General features: G+C 46.9%; 1 protein-coding gene across 4 annotated transcripts in view; it reads right to left on the bottom strand.

Annotated features, from left to right (window-relative positions):
- The window catches only part of MYO5B (myosin VB), a 153461-nt gene that overhangs the window by 122662 nt on the left and 5717 nt on the right, over positions 1-25082 (bottom strand). The gene's annotated exons all lie outside the window — the stretch shown is intronic.

Here is a 25082-nt window from a genome sequence, read left to right on the forward strand (position 1 = left end):
TGCTTCCCACAGGGCAAGCCTTAACCCAAACCCACTGCCATGGTGCTAAGCAGGCAATAGAAGACACCAAAGCCAACTTCTTCACTTGGAAGCAAACATGCAAACAGGCTTCAAGGTTCCAGAAAAACATTTAGATGCAACATTTAACCTTTTTAGCATCTCCAAAGTCCAGGCCACCCTTAAACCTTTGAGAGAAAATCCCAAAAATGGACCCACACAGCCCAAGCAATGTGTCCATAAAGGGACAAAATCCAAGAGCAAGTAGCACTGCTCACACGTAATGAGATTATGGCGTTACTCAGAGCCACAACACCTCTTGCTAACGAGATTTAATTTGCTTTTATGATGCAGAGATAAATACTCTGCCCAGGCTGCGTAAAAGCATCCCCCGTGCCAAACAAGTAACTGCTGCTGTGCTGAGACCTCCAGTACTTGCTCTCAGGAGTTGGGACAAACGCATTGCCAGTAACGCTGCAAACTCCATACACAGGTTTTCCTCACCCTCTACGTCCACCTTTCTTTTTGCCAGAGAAGGTACCAGTTTCCCTGTTCGTGGGGCTGCCAGGGCAAGGTCCTGAGAATGAAGAACCCAAAATTGCCCCATCTCTGCAGGGAGTCACCTTGAGTCAGGCTTTTGTTGCTGGACATGGACCCATAAAGCTAGCCTGATGCTGGACTCTGCCAGCCAACAGAGTCAACAGGAACCCTCCAACGATCACTTATTTATTGGCATTTTTGGGGTCACGTCTCCCTTAACTCTTCCTGTTGATTGAAATAAGAGCTATATAAACTTATTCTTACACAAACACAAGGGGTTGGGGGGAAATCCCAGCAAACCCAAGCAACACCAGCACTGTAGCACCAAAGACGTTTTTGGCCCTCATCTTAAAACCAAATCTCCAGCACACGATGGCCAAATAGTGCTCATAGTGACCCAAGAGTTAAAGCAGCAGCAGCCATCTAACAGCCTGCTCTGCAGCTGAAGAGCCATAGATTTTTGTATGTATCGCCTGTAATTATTTTTAGAGCTGCTCAATAGCTACAGCAGTGGGAACCTTTAGATGTTAGTGGAGCTACACAAATGTATTGCCAGAAAAGCAGTTTTATCAGGGAGGGCAAAAAAAATTAAATAAATAAATAAACTTTTCTCAGCACACCACCTCTAGCACCCCACAAGCCTTCAGTGCTTTCCCTGCCACGAGGAAGGGGCCGGTTCGGGACCCCCAGCCCCATCTCCCCTGTCCCCTCCAGCAAGCAGCACTGCAAGAGGTGAAACATCCCTGCGGCATGGCCAGGAACCCCATCTTTGGCTGGACCATGAAAGAAGGAGTAGGTGCAGCTGGCGAGATGGCAATGCATCACTCAGCCTTCCTCATCCCCACATCTCGCCCCAGTTTCTCCAGGCTCCAACACTACGGGAGGAGCTTTACGGACCATTGCTGCGGCTCTTGCCACCCCCACAAAGTGCCTTGCCTGCCTTTTCATCCCCACTGCCACAGTTTCATCCAGTGCCAGCTCTCTCCTGGCAGAGGAGAGATCAAACATGCTCTAGAAATGCCTGAAATAGCCGGAGATCAGGATGTACCTGGCTCAAGGCAGCCTCAAAAACAAGAAGTTGCTGGTCTTGGCTGGAGTCCTGCAAACTCTCCACCTGCGCATGGGGCTGGGCTGAGCCACGGACCTGCCTGGACAGAAGGATGCAGAGAGGGGCACGTTGACCCCAAAGAAACCCAAAAACCACAGTGGTGCTTGTGCACGCTTTGGTGGATGAAATTTGAGTCCACCTCCAGCAGCAGTAACAGGTCACATCAGCCCCTCTCAGCAATTCATCGTCAACCATGGCCAGAAGCCACCCAACACCTGGGCGAGATGTGAGGCTCTGCACCACCGAACCGCTGCTGGAGGGCAGCGGCTCTCAGCATCCACCGCCCAGGGATGGACTTAGAACCTGGTGGTGAAAGACTTCCCATCAGCCACCCAAAAAACTACAGAATTTTAATAAAAAAACCCTGATTTTCCAAGACTCTGTGTATGCACACACGTGCAAAGGATCATGCAATACAGAAGGCAAGAAGACATAGGTGTCTGCAAGGTCTCAGAAGCCCTGGGGGTAACTCATTCCCCAGCTGGGAGATCCCAAATGCGATTGCTGCTCCAGCACAAGCACTCCCCGCACCAAGTGCTTCCCATCCTGCTAAATAGCTGCGGGCTGTTAGAATAGGCTGCTATGAATGTATTTCCCCAAGCATCTATAATGCTGTCCTCTCATGCGTGCACGTACACACACATCCAAAAAGGGGACCACCATTTTTTTTCTTGTGCATTTTCACCATCCTCCCCTCCTTCCTGCGCTCCAGCAGAGACACAAACCCTCCAGGCAGGGCAGGCTGCTACATAAACCCACATCCAACTCTTCCCTTTCATCCATAAATCCCAAATATGTCAAACCATACAGCGCTGAAATAAAAGCACTTTGTCATTCTTAGATCTTTACAAGGCGAGCTTTAATTAAAATCTGACGAGGCTTGGAGGCAGCCCATGGTGGGGGCACGCTGGAGCACCACGCTCATGTTGCCTGCCTTCCCTGCCTCCAACTTCTGCAACCCGCTTCCTCCAAAGCAGGTTCACATGCTACACGTTTGCCAATTAAATTCATATAGATGAGAGCCACCAGGTCACCAAAACCATGCCTCCAAGCAGGTACCCACCCGGGCAGGAAGAGAGCATCTCTGTGAACCTCTACTTCCATAATCTCACCTCTAGCATTCCACTTTATAAGGCATGTCCTGACTTTGTTAGCTTTAACAACCTCTTGATCTTCTGGAGGAGCTTGTTATAAAGGGAAAGGGCAGGAGGGTCTATCTCAAAGCACCGGGAGCAGAGGATTAGCCTGACTTCAGGCTCAGGAGACACAACCGTGGGCAGATCACTTAACCTCCCAACATTCCAGTGTCTCCATCCAGGAGGACAGAAAGAAAAGCATTTCTTTAATCCTTGAGGACGCCTTTGAATGATGTGTTAGCATTAATCGGAAATAGCTCCGCATGCTCAGCCTCTCAAGAAAAAAATTAAATAAAAAAAATCTGTTTTGTTTTTTTTTTTAAACCAGATTCTCAATAAAACCAAAGTGATTCGGTGCTCTTGAAGCTTCTTGCATTATTCCACCCAGCTTAAGCAGAAGCTTAATAAATTCAATCCCCACCTTCTGATTTGATTTAGATTTTAGCAGGCTGCCGCTGCAGATGTTGGTTAAAACCAACATTAAATTAGAAGAGGCAGGTTTTGTTTTGCTGTTTGAAAGCCCTCGATGCCAGCCAAAGGCTCTCCCAGCGAACTCCGGGTGATGTATTCAGTGGATGCTCCAAGCACAGCGAGAAGCGATGCTGGTCTGCACAGGAGTTACACTGACAGCATGGACAGAGTACAATCTTTCATGAATTTAAGAAAAGAGTATAATTTTCCATTAAATTAAGAAAAAAAAAATGCTTAAAAATCAGCTATATTAGTTTAGTCTGGGCTGTTTGGTGGTTGCAACAGTCTTCATGGCAAGCTGGAAGTCAGCAAATCCATCTTTATTATTACTGGTTTTTAATCCCCCAAGTTATTTCAGAAATGGCAATACTCACAGCTGACCCCGGGAAGTTTTCATTGCTCCTGGGTCAAGAGCACCTTTCCAGGGGCATCCTTCCAACGGGACTACAGCCAGAAGGAAGGCACGGCAGAAAACCCACAATACCCCCAATAAAATAGCACGAACCACCTAGCAACTAGGAATTCAGTAAAGAAGATTAAGATATAGTATCTAATATCCAAGGTTCTTCCACACAGGTTAAGAAAAACTTACAAAAAGACTTTAGCAGAAACTAAAGAGAGTGACATGCACCTTTGAAAAATCAAAGGTGAACACACAAACGTCAACTAAGAACAAGGTGGAGACTGGGACAAATATCTGTATATTTTTCTTCATAAAGCAAGCACACTTCTACTTTTCCCCCTTTACAGGGGGCTTATTGCCAACCTCGTTCATATTGTTCAAAGAAATAACATGGTCCAGTATTACTGGATGATCCTGAGGAGGACAAAAACACCTATGAATGAAAAAACAGCACGAGCTTCAGTCCTGGCTTCGCCAAGAATATTTACATTTATAGATACAGCATGTGAATGGTTAAGCAGCTTACTTTGAAACAGTCCAATAACTACCCTTCAGCTCTCACAAGCCATCTATTAGTAAAATTAAAGCTTTCCCAAACTTTGCTTTTCCCAAGTAAAAAGAGCAAAATAAAAACTCTACCTTAAATTAAAAGAGGTCATACCAGACAGCATAATTCAGGGTTTGGATGTCATTTTTTCCCTGTCATTTCTTTTCCCTATTTTTTTTTAAACCACTATTACAGATAACTCCACAGAGATAATTTAAAGAGACTCTTGCAGCAAAAAACACAGAGGACTCTCCTTGCAGCCACTGTGCATGGATGCTAACAGCATCCCCTTCCAGATCTGCACTACAGCAAACAAACTTCTCTTCATTAATTTGCACTGGGTGCGCAGTCGTGGGCTGAACTGGGGTCACTGCTGTATTTTTGCGAATCCACTGGCATTATGCCTACCACAGCAGGATCCCACATACCCCGTGATTAACAGGTGGTTATTTGTGGAGTTATTTAGCCATGATAAATGTGCTTGTGCAAACCACCGCACTTGTTGGTGCTGGGAAGAGCCGCTCGATGGGTGCTGTCAGCAGGAGGGCACGGCTCCAGGGCTCTCCTGGGTGCCTTGCAGCCTTAAATTCCGTTCTGCCCCACTTGGCAGTGACTCAGGAGAAAAATCTGCTTTGCCCGTGACGCAGCAAGGCACAGGCGAGGTGCTTTGACAGCAGGGCAAAAACCTCTCTGTTAAGAGACTTGTGGATCATTAACTTTTGTATTATTATTTACAATATTGAACATCAGGGCAGATGGCAAACCATAATCCTCCCTTTCCCATCCTCCGAATTAGATTTTCATCCCAGGAGTGATTTCTCCCCTGCCCGACAGACAAGCAAAGCCCATATTTAGGTCAGAGCTCCTCAAGCTGTGCCATGACTCCGGGACCTACTAACCCCTGCATCTCACCCCAGGCTGTCTTCTCCATTTGCTGCCGGGTACCACTGGCTGGCAAACCCTCAGAAGGGGATGGCAGAGGATTTCACTGCTTGGTACAGAGCAGGCAGGGATGCTCCGGTGTTACACACCTCCCCACTGCCCAATTTCTGCAGCGCCGGTACCCCATGTTGGGACACCATGCAAAAGCCCAGCATCCCCAGCCTGGCCAGAGAGTATCCAACTGTAGCAAGGACCTCTAATAGGAAAAGACCCACTTCTTTCTCACCATAAAAACCCAAAAAGGCTGAAAGGAGAGGTCATGGCTGGGGGGGGAAAAAAAAAAAAAAAAAAAAAAAATCAACATTTCAACACACAGCAAGGGACACACACAACCCCAATATCATGCTCAAGGGGTAGCGGGAAAAAAAAAAAAGTGTTTTACTTGTTAAAAAACACAAAAACATCATTTTGAGCTACAGAACACAAACGTTAACTTGCTGAGAGCATTAAATGCAAAGGGAAAGACAGTGGCATGCTGCAGAAGCATCTCTAATTCCTCAACATAAGAACAAGCAATTTGTGCGTTTCCCAGGGCTGATAAAAATGCACAAACCCTAACAGCTGAGCCAAGGCAGATGAGCATAATCTACACCGTGCCTCACATTCCCCATCCTCCTCGTGCTATCAGCACAGAGACGGACCCAGGGAAAGCACACAAATGCACACCCAGACCATGCCCCATCAAGGCAGGGCTCCTAAATTTTGGGGAGCATCTCTGTTCATCCCAGAGCATTGCAGGGGTCGCTGGATTTGAGCTAGCAAAGCACGTGCTTTGCTGATGCCTCCTGGGTACGGGGATATTTTCGTCCCCCCGCCGAAGAGCTGTCATGCTGATGGATGGCTCCACGTCTCCCACCAGCACTAAATCTACTCTGTTTCTCTTTGCTGAATTTTATTGCCCTGCCCAAATTAACTGAGATGATGATTTGCATAAAGTGTCACAGCAGCTGAGCAGTACTCAGCTGCTCGGACAAGCAGCGTCTGCAGCATTTATCCACTGGCTCATTAGCAGCATTTCTAATGAAGGGGCATTTAAAAGGCTTCAGTTCATCATTGCACTGGCTTCATATCACCAACGGCAGAGGTGAAGCCAGCACCGAGCAGAGCGGGGCTGCAGGCGAGCCCCAACACCAAGATAGAAATACTGGGGGTACGCTTGAAGGCTTTAATTAAACATGATTTCCAGGACTAATCAATAGTCTTACATGTAACTAACAGCCAACTCGCGTCTTCCAATCCTCTCCCCTACCATTTCGTCCACGGCATCTCAGCAGCGGTTGTTACTGCAGGCTTAATTAAGACTGACGGGTTCAGCGCCAAGGTCTCAGGCACGCAGGCAGCCTTACTCTCACTGCAGCCATGGGCTGAAATGCAAAATCCCTCTTGCAGTAAGTCACTAGACGCTGCAAAACCAGGTAGAGCCCCAGGTGCTTTGAGACAGCGCAAACAAACAATTCAGTCTTAATTTTGGGGGAAAAGCAGTCCCTCCTGGGCTGGGGAGCGATCCCCTTGTAGGCTGCGAGACCAGGATTTGCTCTGGGCAGTGCAACAACTTTTTTATTTTTACTTTGTTCCTCTACTCTTTAAGAAACAACAAAACCAAACCTCTCTGCCAGGGTCAACAAGACTTCACCCGCGGAGGATGTGCATTACTGTCTGCATCGTCACTAACGAACCATCTCACAGCAGCCCGAGATGTTACAGGAGGAGACTTGTGCCTGTTTAAATCGGAGCTGGCAGCACTTGGGGTCTCGCTGCCCATCTCCTTCTGCAGCGGTGCCTTTCCAGCCTCGCATCAGGTTGAGCGCAGGAGCCCTTCGCCTTTGGTTGCTCTGAAGCAGCACTAGCAAAGGGTGAGAGCTGGCGGCGGGACAGACAGGCTGCTGCCTGCTGCGAGGATGCAGCCAGAAGCCTGATGAAATCACGGCGTACGAGGCACGGCTGCCCCTCTGGATGTCCACGCCTGGTTTTAAAGCACGTGCTCCACTGGAGGGTTTGCTACAAACCCTGGCAAAGCCCCTCCAAAACTTAATATTCACCAGCATTAGAGAGCTGCACTAAGAGACACCAGCCACAGGCCTGCTGGGTGGGAGACCTCTCCCCAGGTCCTGTCCCCCACTGAGCGCCAGGAGTAGGGGATCACCATCCCAGTGAGCGACAGCAAGCACCAAATTTTTCTTCTATCAGACCTGGCTCGCTCAGCTCTACAAGATGCTCACCATTTGCTCTACAAGAAGCCTACTGTCACCATCCAGTGACCACAATGCCAGAAAGAGGGATGCTCTGCAAATCCCCTAAATCACTGCAGAGTCCCTGGGGAGGCACAGAAAACCTGGTGCTAAAGCCAACACAGATAATCATACACTTGACTTGCAGCTCCTCCTGGAAGAGCTGCAGGCATCAGGGCAGCAGCAGTTTGGAGCAGGAGGTTCAACAACCCCTTCCCAAGCATCTCCCCTGGGTCCGGCACCCACGAGATGCTCACAGCCACATTCCAGCACCACCCACCCGACACAGCTCCTCTGGTCCTCGTTACCTTTCTACCAAGTCATTAAAAAATTGCCACATTGCACAGGATCAAGAAAAAAAAAAAAAAAATCTTTGATCCGGTGTCTAAGGGGAATCAGGATGAGACCCATGGTCCTAACTCAGCCATGCAGCCAGCTTTTTCTATTCCAGTAACAGTTACTGGGGTTTTACAGACTTGGTTTTTTACCTTTTTAACTCAAAACCCCATGCAGGGGTCAAGCGTCTCCATAGCATGACTTTTACCAAACAGCCTGTCATACTGCGAAAGTTAAATCCTTCCAGGCTACTTTCTGCAAATCCCTGTTGATTGGCATTAATTACCCTTCTCTCGCCTAATTCTCAATTAATCAAAACTTCGAGCAGTGCTGTGGTGTAATCTTGTCTTCGCCCGTCCCGTTTTCCATCTGAATTCCACGTAAGCACCTTGATAAACAGGCTGGATTCAAAAGATGCTCAATATACACCATATACATTTGATTATTAATAAAGCAGTTAAAAATGGCCTTTCACCCCAGGTTTTCCTCTACCTATAATGTAGCCTCGTGATGCTTTAGGGAAACTCCTAAGCATGTTCCTTCCCCAGCACAGTGACCACCCTTCATTAAATGATTTTATATTAAAATGATCCTGGGAGGAGCTGGGCTTAGCAGCACAGGGCAGCCCGGGCCATGGAACGCAGCCAGGGGACACCAGTAATTTCAGCCAGAAAAGTTAGAAACGGCAGCCGCTTCTAGGCTGTAATTGCAGTAACACACGTGCCATTCACAGTGTCACAAGCACCTTCTGAAATTCAGGGTATACACCACTTCACCCCTCGCCTGCCACTCGAGCACTCAGCCATCCTCCCCGCCAGACAGCACCACCAAAATCTACCTTTAATTGAAGGGCAACTTCTCCACCAGACTGGATTTTCAACCTTATTATAAAGAAGTAATTGGATTAATCAACCTGTATAGTTATCCCTCACCTCTCCAGAACTCACACATTAAAAACCCTCTCGGAGGATCACTCCATGCATGCTTAATTCAAAGAGGTTTGGACCTATAGTTGTATTTATGGGGCATTTCTCCAGCTCTTTCTAACCAGAGGGGTGTGCTGGAAAGGTCCCCACCCTTGCATCTTTTTCATTGCTAAGCAACTGAAGGAAAACAAACTGATTACCAAGGATTTAAGTAAGCAACGTTTTACTGGTTATAATTAAAAAATTCCAGCAATGAGGTTTGTTAGCAGGAGACACGCAATGCCTGGAGACCGGCACCAGTGGTCAAGAGGCAAAGCTGGAATAAATAAGTTTTAATTAAATATCTGAAGAGGTGAACAAATATTCATACACCTCCATTTGCTTAGGAATGGGGGGCAGAGAAAGGGTCTCCTGGAGGGAAGGACTGCTCTTGCATTTTCATTTCATTGCAGTAATTTCCAGGTCTTTGGCAATGTGACTTGCGCCCAGCTCTGCTTCCCCCACGACTGTCCATGTGCCAGACCTCAGATGTGCACTTGTATGATGAGCTACTCTATATTACTGTATATATTTTGCCTCTTCTCCCCAGTGACACAAAGAAAATAACCAAGATTTTGCAATCGCTAAACTGAAATTGGTTCAAAAAACATCTCCAAGGAAATTCACGTAAAAGGTGGTTTCCCTTTTAACATAAAATGGACAGTACAGCACAGGTAGGCAGTCAGCTACATTTTCCTCCTTATTTCCTTATAACTTCAGCTGTCCAGCTAAAATACTGAGATTTTGGCTTTCCAGATCTTCCAGCACTGATATCCTGCAGCCTCTTATTTATATCACACCGCAGCTCCCTGGAAAACTATCCCCTAAATCCCATATACAATTTCCTCTAATAAAGATAGGGGAGACAGAAGCTTAAATATGGAAGGATGCAGGAAAAAACATCTCCATCAACCCCTGAATTTTGAATCGCAGGAGGAGATTTGGGAGGTGATGCAGTTAGCAAAAGAGTGTTGTGTTCTGCAGGAAGGGCTCAATGAAGGAGATCAAAAGGCAGAAGACTGCCCAAGTGAAGGAAGGGTTGCAAGAAGGGTAATTGCACCCACTTAAAAGTAAAATAAAATATAAAAATAACCACACCACCAAATGCAGCTTTTCTAGCTTTCACCACCTGGTTTGAATTTCCCCCAACTTGACAACATCCGCCGTGCATTAGGCAAATCCAAGGTTATCTCTTCCCCTTGGAAGGGCGGATGCCCCAGCAGCACACAAACACACGCTCCCACGCAGATCAAACACGGCTCTCATGAAACATCAAAATGTCCACACAGCAAAACACCCCAAACAGAAGGTGAAAATAAAAAGAAATTTTAGAAAAAAAGCTATCACAGCCACCGGCTGCTGCTTCTTCCTTCCCATCCCCACAACACAGCCGCTCTGTTGCACGTCTCTTGGATCGACGCACGGGACAACATCCATATCCCAACAGCAGATGTATTTACTCATTTAAACATCCCTCCCTGTGTTACAGGAGCATTTCTTTATTCCCCCCCAAGCAGTTACAAGCTACCTCTGGGCACGGGCAGCAGGTCAGAGTTTCAATGCAGGCAAGGCTCAGCTCCGGATCTTCCCATCATCACCAGCAGCGCTGCATCATCCCAGGGACATCCCAGCTACAGGATTTCCATCCCACTACACATCTGTCAGCTCAGGTGCAAGGGGGTTTGCTCCAAGACCGGGAAACCCAGTTCCCGTCCGAGAGATGCGTTTCCCTTCAGGAAGGACGTGCATTTATGGTCACGCTTTGGCCGATGCCACTTGCCTTGAAGCCACCAGGTCCCACCAGCACAGCTTCAGGACTACAACCCGTTTTAAGCAAAACTAGTTAAACCCACTCCTACCACCCAAAGTGAGGAAAAAAAGGATTATTAATTAGAAAAGCAGCAGACCAAATGAAAAATATACCCCAAAGTTATAATGGTTAAGAGTGCATGAAAACAACTCCTGAGAAATGGAGAGTGGCTCACTTGAGTTAGGGCAAAACTGTAACTGAAATCCACCTCTACCAAACATTGCATTGCAACCTTTTTCTCTCCTCTAGGGAATGACTTCATGTTTTGCTAGGTAGGTGACCAAAACAAGGAAAAAAAAAAATTAAATTGAAGAAACATTATGTTATCCCAGTTTATTCTGCTGTGAAAGCGAAGCTTTTGCAAACTGTGCTGCTAGTTCCCAGCTCATAACGTACAAGCCCAAAAGTTTCTGCCCTTTCTGACAAAATATTCAGTCCCAAGACCCGAGTTCCTGGAAACCCCATGGGCCAGTGGCCGGATGGGGACACCTGAACTTGTGCTGCTCCCTTCAGCCACCACCGTGGGCAAACTGGTGCACATGAAGCCCCAGATAACCCACAGCATCACTCCCATTATGGGTTTGTCCCACAGGACTTCCAAAGGCATCGAAGGCGGAATTAGTGGCTGTGCACAACCATGCTCGCAGCAGTGATTTAGGACCCTGCTCAGAAGGGAATATGACCTACAAAAAGCAGAGAGATGCTGAAGCAACACATGTCCCTTCATAGCTGCTCTTTCTTCCAGCTGCCCACCCTTTCATCTCCCCCTTGGGCTAAAAGGTCTCTTCCCCTGTCCCACACTATGGAGAAACAGCAGTCTGCTGCAAACTTTCAAAAAAGTATTTTTAGGTCCTTTCTTAAGGAAAAAAAAAAAAATATCCCTGTTTGGATCACCACATCTGGCCATCATTTATAGCCATTTATAGTCTGGCCATCACCCAACCTGTGAAACACATATTAATGTGTCGGTCCCGGGACATGCCAAATTGCACAGCTTGTTGGGGCTGCCCACATGTGGTGGGAAGTCAGCGGTTGGGGGGGGGTAAAGGCACTATCCTCCCCACTGCCACAGCACCCAAACATCTCTAGCCTCCTCAAACCTCACGTGCAGATTAGCAGAGACCTGTCTGCCTAATAGTTGGCATGCAATGAGTCCAAATTTGTATTTTAGGACGCATTTCCAAAGTCTTTAGCATCCCAGCCCTGACAATAACCATTTAATAAGATGCATTTCAAGTTCCATGGCAATTAGTCTTTGAAATCCTATTGCCTGTCGCAGCATGGTGCGTCCACAGCAGCTCCCTCCCAGCAGCAAATGGGAAAACAGGCTGCTGCAAGCCAAACGGCTGTCAGCTCAACGGGTTGCAAGAAAAGAGATCATGCTCATCCACCTCCTCCTCAACAGCAACATTAAATTTACAGAAAACATTCAATGTTATGTTCTTCACAGGCGTTTCTTGTTAAGCCATTGCTGGTGAGGTGCCCATCAGCATCTTCAAGTGCATGCCATGGTCGAAATCTGGACAGAAGTGAAAGATTTGCTGGATGAAGGCTCCTCGTCCCATAGGAAGCCTCAATATAAATGCATACATTCAATGGTTAAGTCAGAAGCAGTCATACCAACATAAATAAAACCTCAAGCAACATTCAGGGCATGCAACATGATGCAGTAGGCTGCAATGTTTCTTTCCCCAGTCTATGAAATCTCTCATGCATATTCTTAGTAGGAGTTTTCTTCAACTGCCTAAAACTCAAGTTTTGAAGCTCTGTTCTCCCATGTACCTGGTGCTAAATGCTGCACAAGCTCTGGAGCATTAAGCAAATGCCAGGGCAGGAGAAGGCCTTGCAGGGGACTTGGTGGTGTTTGAAAGCACACGATGGCACCAGACAAGGGCCCACAGCTCCACAGGCTTCAGCAGCACGGCCAGCACTGGAAAGGTGCTCAGGAGAGATCCCATCAAAACATGATATACTTTCGGTGCTCATAAATAAATGAAATACAGGTCCTTTTTGGAGGGACCAGCAGACAGTGCTCTTCCATATATGCCGAGCATAAACAACTCCATTCTTGGACAATTACAGTCAATTAGTAATTTGGATTAAAGAGATGCTGCCGCTGTTATCCCCAAGCCAAACGTGACCCACAGAGCTGAATTCCCAGAGCTTAAGAAACAGAGTGAAAACTCCCACAGCAACCTTAGCCCTGCTTCATATCACAATTGCAAATGTTCAAGATACTTTAACCTTCAACTTGGACAGTTAAAGGCACTTTTTAACTTACTGCCCCAAATCAAGCCAGTTTTTCAGACATAGAACTGCAGGCACCTCTTGCCTGTAGAAGCATCCCGTGCCATGATCCATCACCCAGCCTACTGAGAAGCGAACTTCTGTTTTTTATGAACAAGCATCACCACGGGATTAAACTGAAATCCATGATATGAACCTCAGTTATTCTCCATACATGTCAAAACTGCCTGGAGGACTGAAAAGGGTTCCCCCATCCCAGCTGGGTGCGGCTGGGGAGACAAGAGTCACTTCCTTTCTATCACTTGCATCACACAAAGTCATGCTTTCCTAGGTGACATCAGAAATAACCGAAGAATTATTGCGCTTTGAGCACGATTATAAGCCTTTACTTTAGCAATAGGTATTTAACATGGAATTTCAGCTAAACTCAGGGCAGTCTTTAAGTAGAAATTCTGAGAAAAAGGGGTTTTGTTGTCGTTGTTTTTTTTATAAAATGAAGCCGCAAGAGTAGGAATCAGAATTTGGAGTGCATTTTTCATCAGCTTACCATGTCAGAAGAGCCATAATTCAAGCTTTCAGCTTTTCAGGCCTACCTCAGGAGGGCAGGCAGAGCTCAGGAACAACCACAGGGATGGTGGCCTCACTGAGGTGGCACCAGGAACCCAACTGCAGAGTTACTCAAAACTCAGCTAAACAGATGAAAGTGGGTTTCCATCACATCCCAAACCTCTCCACTTGGATCAACTCCCTCTTCCCCCTAAAACCACAGAGGTATTGCTGATACATATTTCCCCAGAAATTTCAGAATATCAGATGCAAGTCTCAAGTTAACATAATTATTACAACATAATTCATTAAAATAAGGCATAGCAACTCAGGTATGGGATGTTTAAGGAATAAAATAACCTCAAACTACTGACTCGATAAATACAACAGTCTCTGAGATTCATTTTTGATCAGAGAAGTCATGCCCTTGCCTCTGCTCCTCCCAGGATATTGAGATGAGCAGTGCATAGGTGCCTTCCAAAGTTAAGACTATGCTCATCCTCTTCACCTCCTTCACCCACCAGACAAGCAGACTGCCAAATACCAACCAGTGTCTGCCACCATTTCAGTTTTCCTCCTCACCGCGGCACCTCTCGCCCTGCTGCTCCCCAATAAGCCAGCTCTCCCTGCAAGGACAGCAGCGAGCCCTTATCAGACCATTATTAAAGCTACTGTGGGAGCACAGGCTCCCTATTCTCAGCTATGGTAGAGATAAGACCCACTTTCTGTAAACAAATGGTGTATTCAGAAATACTTTAGTAAGAGCAGAGACTCAAATGAGAGAGGAACAGGCCCTATCAGAGCATCAGCGAGATGGATTCAACAGGAGAAATGCAAATATTTGCTTTCCCCTCCTCTGCCCTGTCCTCCCTGTATTGTATTTGCAAAACTGGGTCACTTTCGTATGCAAAGCTAAACGATGACCCCAGCATTAACTGCAACACACTGGAAAGCCACATGCAAAGCAACCCTGCAGAGCAAAACAAGCCCGGCCCGACGTCCAAAGGACCTGCTGGTCACCTCCTGTTGCTTTTCCTTGATGCTTTCAATCATTCCCTTACAGAGGTGGTGCAGAAGTCCCCATATTTCCATGCTCCCTCCATTGCTGGCATTTCCAGCCATGGGAAAGTCGATCGGAGCTCCAGCCTAATGCATTTTGGAGAAGCCATCTCAGCCAAAACCCAACGCTGCCCAAATCTTTGCAAGGTCTGCAAAGACAGCACTGATGGCCACAGCGATACACAAGCAAGGGACAGTGTGGCTGTCGCCAATGGGCACAGCACAGCCATGAACCGAACTCGTTTTGGCTGCCAGCACTGATGTCCCAGTGAGAAACCCCGAGGGACTGGTTTTCACAACAGCTCTTTTCATAGGAAAGCAGCTTAACCTGTTTAAAGAGGATTTTCACCTGTTCTCAGAGGTTTCCCCTCCATCGGCTACCAGCAAAGCACAGTCAAAAGCCTGGGCTTCATTTGACAGGACACAACCAGACTAGATAGAAAGAAGAAATGTTTTACGATGAGGGTGGTGAAACACTGGCTCAGGTTGCCCAGAGAGGTGGTGGATGCCCCATCCCTGGGAACATTCCAGGTCAGGTTGGACGGGGCTCTGAGCAACCTGATCTAGTGGAAGATGTCCCTGCTCACTGCAGGGGTTTGGACCAGATGACCTTTAGAGGTCCCTTCCAACCAAAACCATTCTGTGATTCTGTGATAAGCAGACTTCAGCATCCCCACTGCCTGTTTCCAGCCAGAAAGGTCAGCTAGGAAAGCTCACAAGCCGGGATTTTCCCGCTCCTCCAACACTTGCAAACTCCCTTCAGGATTTACATGCACAGGAGAAAGCCCACATCTCGTTTTGCACTGACACTGGGGAAAACAAGTAGCAAAACTCTACCCATCAAGAAATAAAAGGATAGCGGCTGCTCTAGTAGCTAGACAGACTACTGCAGTTAAATTTTATTATCAGTCCTAACATGTGCTTTCTCACTACAGTAAATATATCCCCAGCGTCATACACTCAATCTGCAGAAATCAAATGCAAAAGACATCCCCAGCAACTGTTAAAATACCCCAACGTGGAAGTGATGTAGAACAGAAGTAGAGAGGTCAGCAACCACTAACCCCATATAGGGGAGTTCAGGGCTCTAATTCGGGAGGCTCACGGCATCCTCATCGACAGAAGCCCTCAGTGAGGCTCGTGATGGTGGCAAGGACGCTGCTCCAGTGCAAGACATCACCACCAGCATCAACAGCATCTAATTATTGAAGGGACACTTGAATCCTGAAGAGACACATCAAGATTTCACATGTCACTTCAGCCCCACAAATATTCAAGGCTGGCTTAGTGGCTAAAGGCCACTACCATATTTTCACACCTGCCTTGGCTACCCACATTCAGTGCAACCAGGAAAGTGATTATGGGACGAAAGAGACCCTGTCCACCTCCTCACTGCATGTTTATTACCGGAGCACAAGATCTACACGTGCTTCTCTGGTGGCTTCAGCTTTTCTTAAGCTCTGCCTGAAAATAAAGGGTGAAAAAAGCCAAGTCTCCATTTTTAATTGGCCTGCTTCCATAAAACAACTTAAATATCCTTAATGCAACCCAACTCAACCATCTAACATGAATCCCTTGGATTGGCGCTGTGACTCCCAAGAGACTCCTCCAAGCCTGAATCACGGGCACTGGACAACTGTGTTAACGTAGCAGCCAACTTTTAAAGCAGACCTAAATTATGTACAAAACCTGTAAGAGACAAGGGTCAGTGCTGTTTATGGTGTTAAAGCAGGTAAGGCAGATGCAGCCAGGGCGTCTTCCATTTCTTGGGGTGTTTCAAAAGCAATTCAGCTTTCAAACTATGAGCCATGGTTCAGATCTGGATTCATCTCCAGCATGTACAGTTGCTGGGCTGGCTCTTTCAGGCCTTAGCCACTTCATTTTGTTCTGTCCTGACTTGCTAAATTACATATGTTTTGTGTGAGCCGGAGGAATGGAACCAAGTCCTTCCAAAACAGCCTCTTCCCTCCCAGACAAATTAATTAGATTGAAGAGTAGCCTGACTGCAGGACAGGTTTGGCCAGATCCCAGATGTATTTTAGCTCTTCCCAACTTTCCAGCTGCTTCCCAGGCACGTGAGAGTGAGCAGGCAGGCATCAGCATCACCGGTGCTTACAGAAGCAGCAAGACCACCTTCTTGCCCAACCAGGTACCATCGCTCCTGAGTCATCCAAAGATCACACAAGCTCTCAGCATCACACGTGGACTTCAATCAGGGCTTCAACATCCACTGTTAATGCTTCAGAAATTCCATTTGAGTATTTCATGGGACACAACAATAATTTGGAGTTCAGCACCCACATGAATACCCCAGTGACCAATTCACCAAACACCCAGAGGTATGTGCAAAGGAAATGGATTTATCTAGACAAGCGCCAGGGCTATGTACCTTCCAGCTATCACTGTAACAGCATGTAAAAGCAGTGTTTACCAATAGAGATGCACCCAAAAAACTGTCAGCCTACTGGCTTCAAAGCTTAAGGGCAGAAGAATCACAAAAATCACAGAATGGTTTGGGTTGGAAGGGACCTTAAAGATCATCGAGTTCCACCCCCCTGCCATGGGCAGGGACACCTTCCACTAGCCCAGGTTGCTCCAAGCCCCATCCAGCCTGGCCTTGAACACTGCCAGGGATGGGGCAGCCACAGCTTCTCTGGGCAACCTGTGCCAGTGCCTCACCACCCTCACAGTGAAGAATTTCTTCCTTATATCTAATCTAAGCCTACCCTCTTTCAGTCTAAAGCCATTGCCGCTCATCCTACCACTACGTGCCCTTGTAAAAAGTCCCTCTCTGCCTTTCCTGTAGCCCCCTTTAGGTACTGGAAGGCTGCTGTAAGGTCTCCCTGGAGCCTTCTCTTCTCCAGGCTGAACAACCCCAACTCTCTCAGCCTGTCCTCACAGGAGAGGTGCTCCAACCCTCTGATCATCTTGGTGGTCTCCTCTGGACCCGCTCCAACAGGTCCGTGTCCTTCTCATGTTGCGGACCCCAGAGCTGGACGCAGTACTGCAGGTGGGCTCTCACCAGAGCGGAGCAGAGGGGCAGAATCCCCTCCCTCGACCTGCTGGTTACTCTTCTTGTGATGCAGCCCAGGATACAGTTGGCTTTGTGGGCTGCGAGCACACATTGCCAGCTCATATTCAGTTTTTCATCCACTAATAACCCCAAGTCCCTCTCTGCAAGGCTGCTCTCAATCCGCTCATTGCCCATTGTATTTTTGCTTGGCATTGCTCCCACCCACATGCAGGACCTTGCACTTGGCCTTCAGAAGCAAGCCTTTAACCTGAGGAAGGCACTAAATTGCTTGGTAAAGACGCTTGAAGCTTATTATACCATGGCTCTTAAAAGAGCAGAATTCAGGGAACTACTTAGAAAACAAGAGGGGTGTTTTTTACTGTGGAAGACACAGCAATGAAGTCCATGGCTGCAGGCAAAAATAGAGCGTTAAAAACCACCTACAGGTGAAGGATCATTCAAAAGGTTGTTTTCAAAAATAACAATAAAAGGTTGAAAACTTGGACCCCCTTCCAGAAACCAACAACAGTTCCAGCACACCCCTAGGGTGGAGTTTTTCCCCCAAAACACTGCCCATGCAGCACAGCACATCTTCCCACTCTCAGGTGGGCTCTGACTTTGCTCCATCACGTTGGACATTCACACCAACATGGCAAATTGCAAGATACTGCCAGAGTTTAGCTTCAGTATGAAATTAAGACAGAAGTGTTGTTGCTATACTCTGGAAGGAATACAAAGATATTTTTATAACCCCTTATTAAAAAGTTTTAAGCAGACTAAGGTGTTTTTGCTCAGCTCTTATGGCTACATAAATAAAACCTTGCACAAAGGAATAGCCACAACAAGTTGCTTGACAGAACTTGCAGCACTGAAAATTATGCAGTTAATACTTAAAGAATGCTCTCTTTTGTCGTCTTTGAAGAAAAAGTTTATATCCTACAAATTTAAGCATCAGGTTTGGCTTTCTCACAGTTTTACAACATCATAGTGCTACACCTCTGCAATTTCTGCTGCTGTTTTGGCCAGAAGCCCCCAATAACACAGGAATAGGGATAAGATGCATATAAAGTTTGTGGTATGAAGAAAACACAGAAACATGGCTTTACAAATTAATATTCTTCTGTCTTTATGTACTTAAGATGCACTTCATTGGGTGGACACCTTCCCGACCTGGGACATTCAAAGCAGACTCCCACATCAGGTTCCCCATCCCATGCTGGTCACCAACAGCTGGACCAGAGCCACATCACACTAGACCACAGCTCCCATCACAACACCCATCAGCCAACCCCTGTGCTCAAGAGAGCATCCCAAAGGTGATGGGCATCCGCAGCCCGGGGACAGTCATCTCTGGATAGCACAGATTTGTTGAAAACCAGTTAGGGTCAGCATTTTCTTTTTCTTAAAAAAACCAAACCAAAACAAAAACAAAACCACACACCAAAAACAAACACCCCCAGAAAAAGAAAGCAAACCCATCCTGAACCTGGGAAAGGGTCAGCACAACAAATTTAAAATTATAAATAATTATTAATTATTTCTACCCTGTGAATGTTTCTCCCTCCCCCACGACATCGCACAACCTCTATTGTCTGAAAAGCATTTATCTGAAAGTGGGTCACGTCTCCTGGCATTACTAAATCTTCCCAAATTTCCCCTGATTAGTCAAACGCAATATCCTCTCTGACATCTGAGTGATTGAGGTAGTGTGTAATGCCATTTTTCCCCTGAATGAGCCACATCAAAGGGGGTTATAAGCTGAGAGATGGCACACCGGATAAAACAGTCGCCAACAGATTGTCCCCAAAATATCACCGAGGAAAATTAAATTGTTTTGTTGAAAGGTTTTTCTTTTAGAAACATTCAGCCTTTAGTACTGAATGTGGAGAGACAAGAAACCGCCTTCAGAATTGCTGAAAGGATAAAACCTCACTAACTTATGAGCTGCGTGGTCCAATAGTTAAAAACACTTCTGCGCACTGATGTCCCAGGGATTTTCTATCAGCCACAACATCCAGTCTGCTCTTCACACAGGGACACCGAAAACAATCATGCTGGAAGTTAGTGACAGCCTAAATGCGGGTAATACCTCACAAATGATTGAATATTAAAGCAGAGTAATCTGAGACTAAAAAGGAGAAAAAAAAAAGAGTAAACCTGCTACTCAAAAAAGAAAATACTATTTAAAATTGGGATATAAAAGCAAGTAATCACTCAGGCATGATTTATATCCAAAGGGTTAAAAAATATCATCCTTTGGAGTAGAAGGATGCCAGGATGCCGGGAGGATGCTCAGCCAGGACGAGTGCTGCCCCGGAGACTGGAGCTGGGGCTCAGCTCCCTCCTCGCAGGAAAAGAATTGGAGTTCCTAGGCACTTATCAGGTTGGTGATTAAATGAGATCCGGGCAAAGTTTAGTAAGTAACAGCAGGGTTTGCATTCTGCTGATTTAATTCACGTGACCTTCCAGTGCTGAAACTTTGTACTAGAGCAAAGACTGCCACGAGACAGCACCTCTTTCAGTCAAAAAAATAAAAAAGAAATAAAAATAATATAAATAAAGACAGAAAATAGTGAAGTCTTGGAGAGTCTGACTTTTTGGCATTGCCAAATAGAATATTCTATTTCTGAGAATAGACTTATTTTAAAAAATATGGATTTCTGCACAACACCATTCCTTGGACAAAAAGAGGGGCCCCAGGGAGGCTGCATTTGGGCAGGATCAGCCAGTTTTCTGCCTGATGCTGGACTCTGGGATGCAAACGCCAGCACAGCAGTGTTTGGGGAGGAAAAGCCTGCTTGCAACATGCTTTTTGGGGACTGCGAGGAATTGCACAGCCTGAAGCAGCCTCAGCCATCCCATCTTCTCCAGCATGGAGTGTCGGGTGCTGAAAGACAAATTCAAGCAAATTTTGTTCCTAAAGACGATTTAAACCCACCTTGAGGGTTCAGCAAATGGATATTTCGGGTTCTCAAAGCTGGGAAGCACTGCTCGCGTCCATCTGGCATCATCAGGGGGATGGTCCCCATGCTTCCACTCTGGGGAGGGATTTCCCCAAAATAAGCAGGTACCAGCACAGCCACCACTCACCGAAACAGCGGGAAGGGCGAAGCGCAAAAGGATGAAGATTAGCTCTGACAACCTCGACTCCAAGTTTATTTTGGCACAGCAAGAGCACACGAGGCTTCAAAGCAGCTCCCGACGAGCAGGCGAGGGGCCGGGCGGCAGAAATCACCACCGGGGTGGCAGCAGCACTGCAAGGCTGAAATCCACAGCCGTTCCTGCCACCAGTTGCACAAAAGCACCAGCCCTTTAACCTTGAGCATCAAGATTTTCTGGAATTCAGGGGGGTTTTGTTGTTGGGTTCTTTTTTTTTTTTCAAAAGGAAGTATTTTATTTAAGAGCTCTGCCTCCATCCTCCGTGGCAGGACAGACAAAGTGTAAGAATTCATCTCACCACTCTGCACAGGCAGGAACAAGTTATCACCTTGCTGGGGCAGGGTCCAAACAAAAACGAAGGCTTTAGAAAGGAAAAGAAAAAAGAAAACAAGCAGAAGGAAAGCAGAGCAAGAGATTTCAAGCCTGGTACTTGTAGGCTCTACAGAAGCAAGCCATGACCTTCCTATCTCTGGCCAGGGTCTTTATAACGCTCAGGGCCATAAAACACATGCTGCGGGAGAGCCAAGCCAAGGGCAGGTTCAGCTCAAAAGCAAGAGTCCCTCACCCAGGGACCTCAGTCCCCTGAAAGCCATCCAGCCACAAACAACGCGTCCCCAGCTGCACTTCAGCTGTCACGGCCAGACAGCAGAGGAAAAGCAAATTGCATCTCTGCAACACCAGAATCTGGGGGAGAAAACCCCAATATTCAGAGTAGGTAAGTCCCTGCAGACACCCCTGAGGGCAGCTCTCCACCAGCCCCGGGTGAGATGTTCACACCCCATGCAGACATGGGTTCCAGAAGAGCTTTTTAGTGGTGTTAAAGGTATTGCTTCAGCCAAAGCATGCCTTCTTGGAACCATTAACTACAAGATGGTAGTGCAGGTGTTCACAGTCTATCCCAGCAGAGAAGTAATTTCTTACAAGGCCAGGTGGAGACAAGAAAGCAAATGAACAGCACAGTAACACGAGACACTGATTGAGCACTGGATGAGTGGCACTTGGTCTTTCATTTCCTTCGTTATTTTATTTCTGACCACTGAACGTGGTGGTGAAGGTAGGCATCAGCCAGGCAAGAAATGGGCACTCCATGGCCATGGGAAAGGCTGACGAGAGTCACACCAGTATCCATACATCCACCTCCCGTTGAGGTCCATGTGGGTCTGGAGCAGGACCTTCCCCTCCTGCACCTCCACCTTGTCTCCAAAACAGGACACATAGTCCTACCAGGAGATGTGGGACCAGTCCGGGACCACAGTAGTCCAGTACTGCCACATGAAAGCCACCTCCAGCTCTCCATTCCCACCCCATTAGGAGATCAAGTGTCCTGGACTGAGATCCGCACCATCCCCAAAGCACTCGGTGGGTACCGCTCCTCCACCCCAGATGGACATCACATTTGCTGCCCAAAGAACACCGATACCCACAGCACCCATGTTATCAGAGCTCAAAGTAATTAAGAGGCATAAATCCACAAGGGAGTTACTCAGCTTAATTAGATTGAAAATTATAGCTTCCATCATCTCAGTATCTCTCCACGCACTCGCTGCCTTGAGATATGCTTACACTGACTTTCTGCTCACTTGGGGTGTAGCACCAAGTACCAGCTTCACAGCAGGCATGGGGATCAGGGGTTTTTTGGTTTTGTTGTTTTTGGTTTTGTTTTTTTTTTAAAAAACAGTTTTCAACACTCATTTCCTAAGACACATGTTGGCAGCCCCAGCTCCCTGCTCATGTCCAGCCTGCTCAGGGATTTGGCAGCTGGAGGTTTGCCTGAGCCACCTGAAATCATCTCTGCAAGGCTTTCAGAAGAAACCGGACACTCCCATCACCATCCCCCATGATTTTTAAAAGCTATCTTTAAATATATTAAGGGTCTTTTCTCTTTGAAGAGCAGTGACTCGCCAGGACGCATCCCCGAGATGCAAGGTGTCATTTTGATAAGTAGTGGCCGTGATTCATCCGCAACACATCCTGCTCCCAATAGCCCTGTAAATGGTGGTTAGCACATCCTACCAGCACCTCACACCTCGGTGAGACTATCATAAGGGAGCTTGGGGAATGACTCACGGGAAGGGTGAAGGTGTGGATTAGCTGGATTTAAGGGCTGGCTCCACTCCTCAGTGGAGCCACTAAGTGAAACCTATCCCTTCACGGAGCCCACCAGCCCCACGGGGCTGCCTGTGGTTCAGCAGGATGGGAAGCGGGCATGAGCTGAAAGGGTTGGTCAACCTCAAGCATGGAAAGGACATGTTCTCAAGGAAGAGCTAAGCTGGAAGCACATGGCAAATGGAGACTCATGGGCAGAAGGATGGATGAGAGCCAACAGGAGCATCCAAAAGGCACGATGGACAGGTAGACACATCACACATCTATCAAGGAGCCAAGCCACATTAGCACCAAACACCTGGAGCACAATTCCGAGCCCCCAGACAACACTAAACCACCCCACTGGTACCACCACCAATGCCCATATGGGAACATGGACTGAAGGAGGAGGTGATGGCCATGCATTAAGTAGGAGATGGCCACAGTATCCTACCGCCTGCCCTGCACCTTAATGAGATTTGGGGAGGGCAGCAAGATGTGTTACACAGTATGGTTGGTGATCTGCTGTAATTGCCAGAGCAGGGTCTGAATGTCCTAACAGCACTGCTGGCTTCATACAGACAAGCACAGGGAACTAAAAGCCAGTACTAAAAAAAAAAAAAAAAAACCACACCAAAAAAAAAAAAACCACGAAAAACCAAACCTGCTTGCTTGCAGAGGAGAAAAATAAATAAATTTTTGAAAAATCAAATGGGATTTGGTTAAAAGTGGTGAAGGATGGTGGCACAGCAGGTCGGGAGCACACGCCGCTGGAGGAGCTGCACCACCATCCCACCACCCTGCAACAAGTCATGGGTTTGGAACCATACCCTGCATTAAGGGCTTATATTCTTTATAGTAAGGGTTTATAGACCTATGTTACTTATAGTTCTTGTGGGCCTATAGTCCAGCTTTTGACACATTTAAACCATTCCCATGACTTACAGGTTTCAGTCAGCTGGAGAAGACTGGGCATGGACAAAGCGAGGACAAACGGAGAGCACAGCTGGAGAAAAGGTCACATTTCGAGGCTGCAAGCTCTTCCCCGTGGGGATGTTCCTCTCCAAACCCCCTGGATACCGCAGGAAAGGCAAAGAGCGGAACTACCAAATCCTTAACAGCCTCATTAGTAAAACTGATGAGCTTACCATGACAATTACATTAAAGAGCATTCAAACAAGGAAGGCCACATGAAGCCCATCACCCACCAGCCCCTGGTCCTCCCCAGCCCTGCCACCATCTCCGGACAGGTCTCTACTCAATTCTGGAGGACCAGGCTAAGCCAAAACCCAACCCCACAAGATGTGTCTTACAGTGGGCCAGAGGCATACAAGGGCTATTGCTTTACACAACCAACTCAAGACACAGAAAGTTCACGGTGAATTTTTTTTCAGTTTTGCTAAATAGCAAATTCCTCGCTAAAATGTTTTGCAAACCTTTCAAGTGTCTGCCAAAGCTTGGGGTCTTGCTACAATAAAAGCAGTCATTTTTCTGACCTGAATTGTAGTTCATGCTTTAACCACCACAAAATGCCTCTGTTTGCAGAACGGGTCAAAGAGCAGACAATAACACCACAAAAAAACCCCAACTCAGGGCTTCACCTACACTACCTGCTATTTATTACACCGCTGACTAACTCAGAAGGTCCAAAGTCCACCTGAAGTTAAGCTGCTCCTGTGGTTTCCTTCCTGGACAACTATCACAGTAAGGGTACACTACTCCTTTTTTGGCCAGAGCTACAAACTAATCAGCATGTAAATTAAAAGTGCAGCGTGCCTAGAACTTCATAGCACTACAGCAAACTGAGATCAGTTTCACACAGATATATACACACACACACAAAAATACAGACACATACATAGCCTTCTTTCTTGGTCATCAGAAGGAATGTACACATTCACATTCAGGGTCATTATTTTCTGCACCTTGTTATTGGCAGCGGAGAAGAATAACAAAGCAAAAATCCTCCCTTGTAAATATATTCCTCAGCAGCCAGGCTGCCTGTGACAAACACCCTTTGTTAAACTCCTTCCTTAGGGTAAAAAAGGGTAGGACCGACTCATCCCATCCCATTCCACTCCACAGGACCAGCACAAGCCATGCACTGCCTCAGAGGCTCCGGACCCGCTGCTGGCCCCAGGGTTCCATGTTTCACCCTGGAGTTAACCCAGCAATTGCTGCAACTTGGGCTTGTGTACATTGGGATTCCACCCCCCCACACAATTTCATACCCTTAAAACAGTATCAGGGAAGGAAATCTTAAAAATAATTTTTAAAAAAGCCAAGTTGATTAATCCCAACCAGCAAGAGGGCATAATTAGCTTGATTCCTACTCCTGCTTTAACCCCTGCCAGAGTCATTCCCAGGGCTGTGACCCAGCACCTGCACTGAGCTCCGTGTTCCTTAGCTCAGTGGCTCTCATCTAACCCCAGCACAGGTGCTACTAAATGCACAACTGAGATGAACAATTGCACAAACAGAAAAGAAAAC

The sequence above is a fragment of the Harpia harpyja genome, chromosome Z, assembly GCF_026419915.1.
Source record: "Harpia harpyja isolate bHarHar1 chromosome Z, bHarHar1 primary haplotype, whole genome shotgun sequence".
NCBI classification, from domain to species: Eukaryota; Metazoa; Chordata; class Aves; order Accipitriformes; family Accipitridae; genus Harpia; species Harpia harpyja.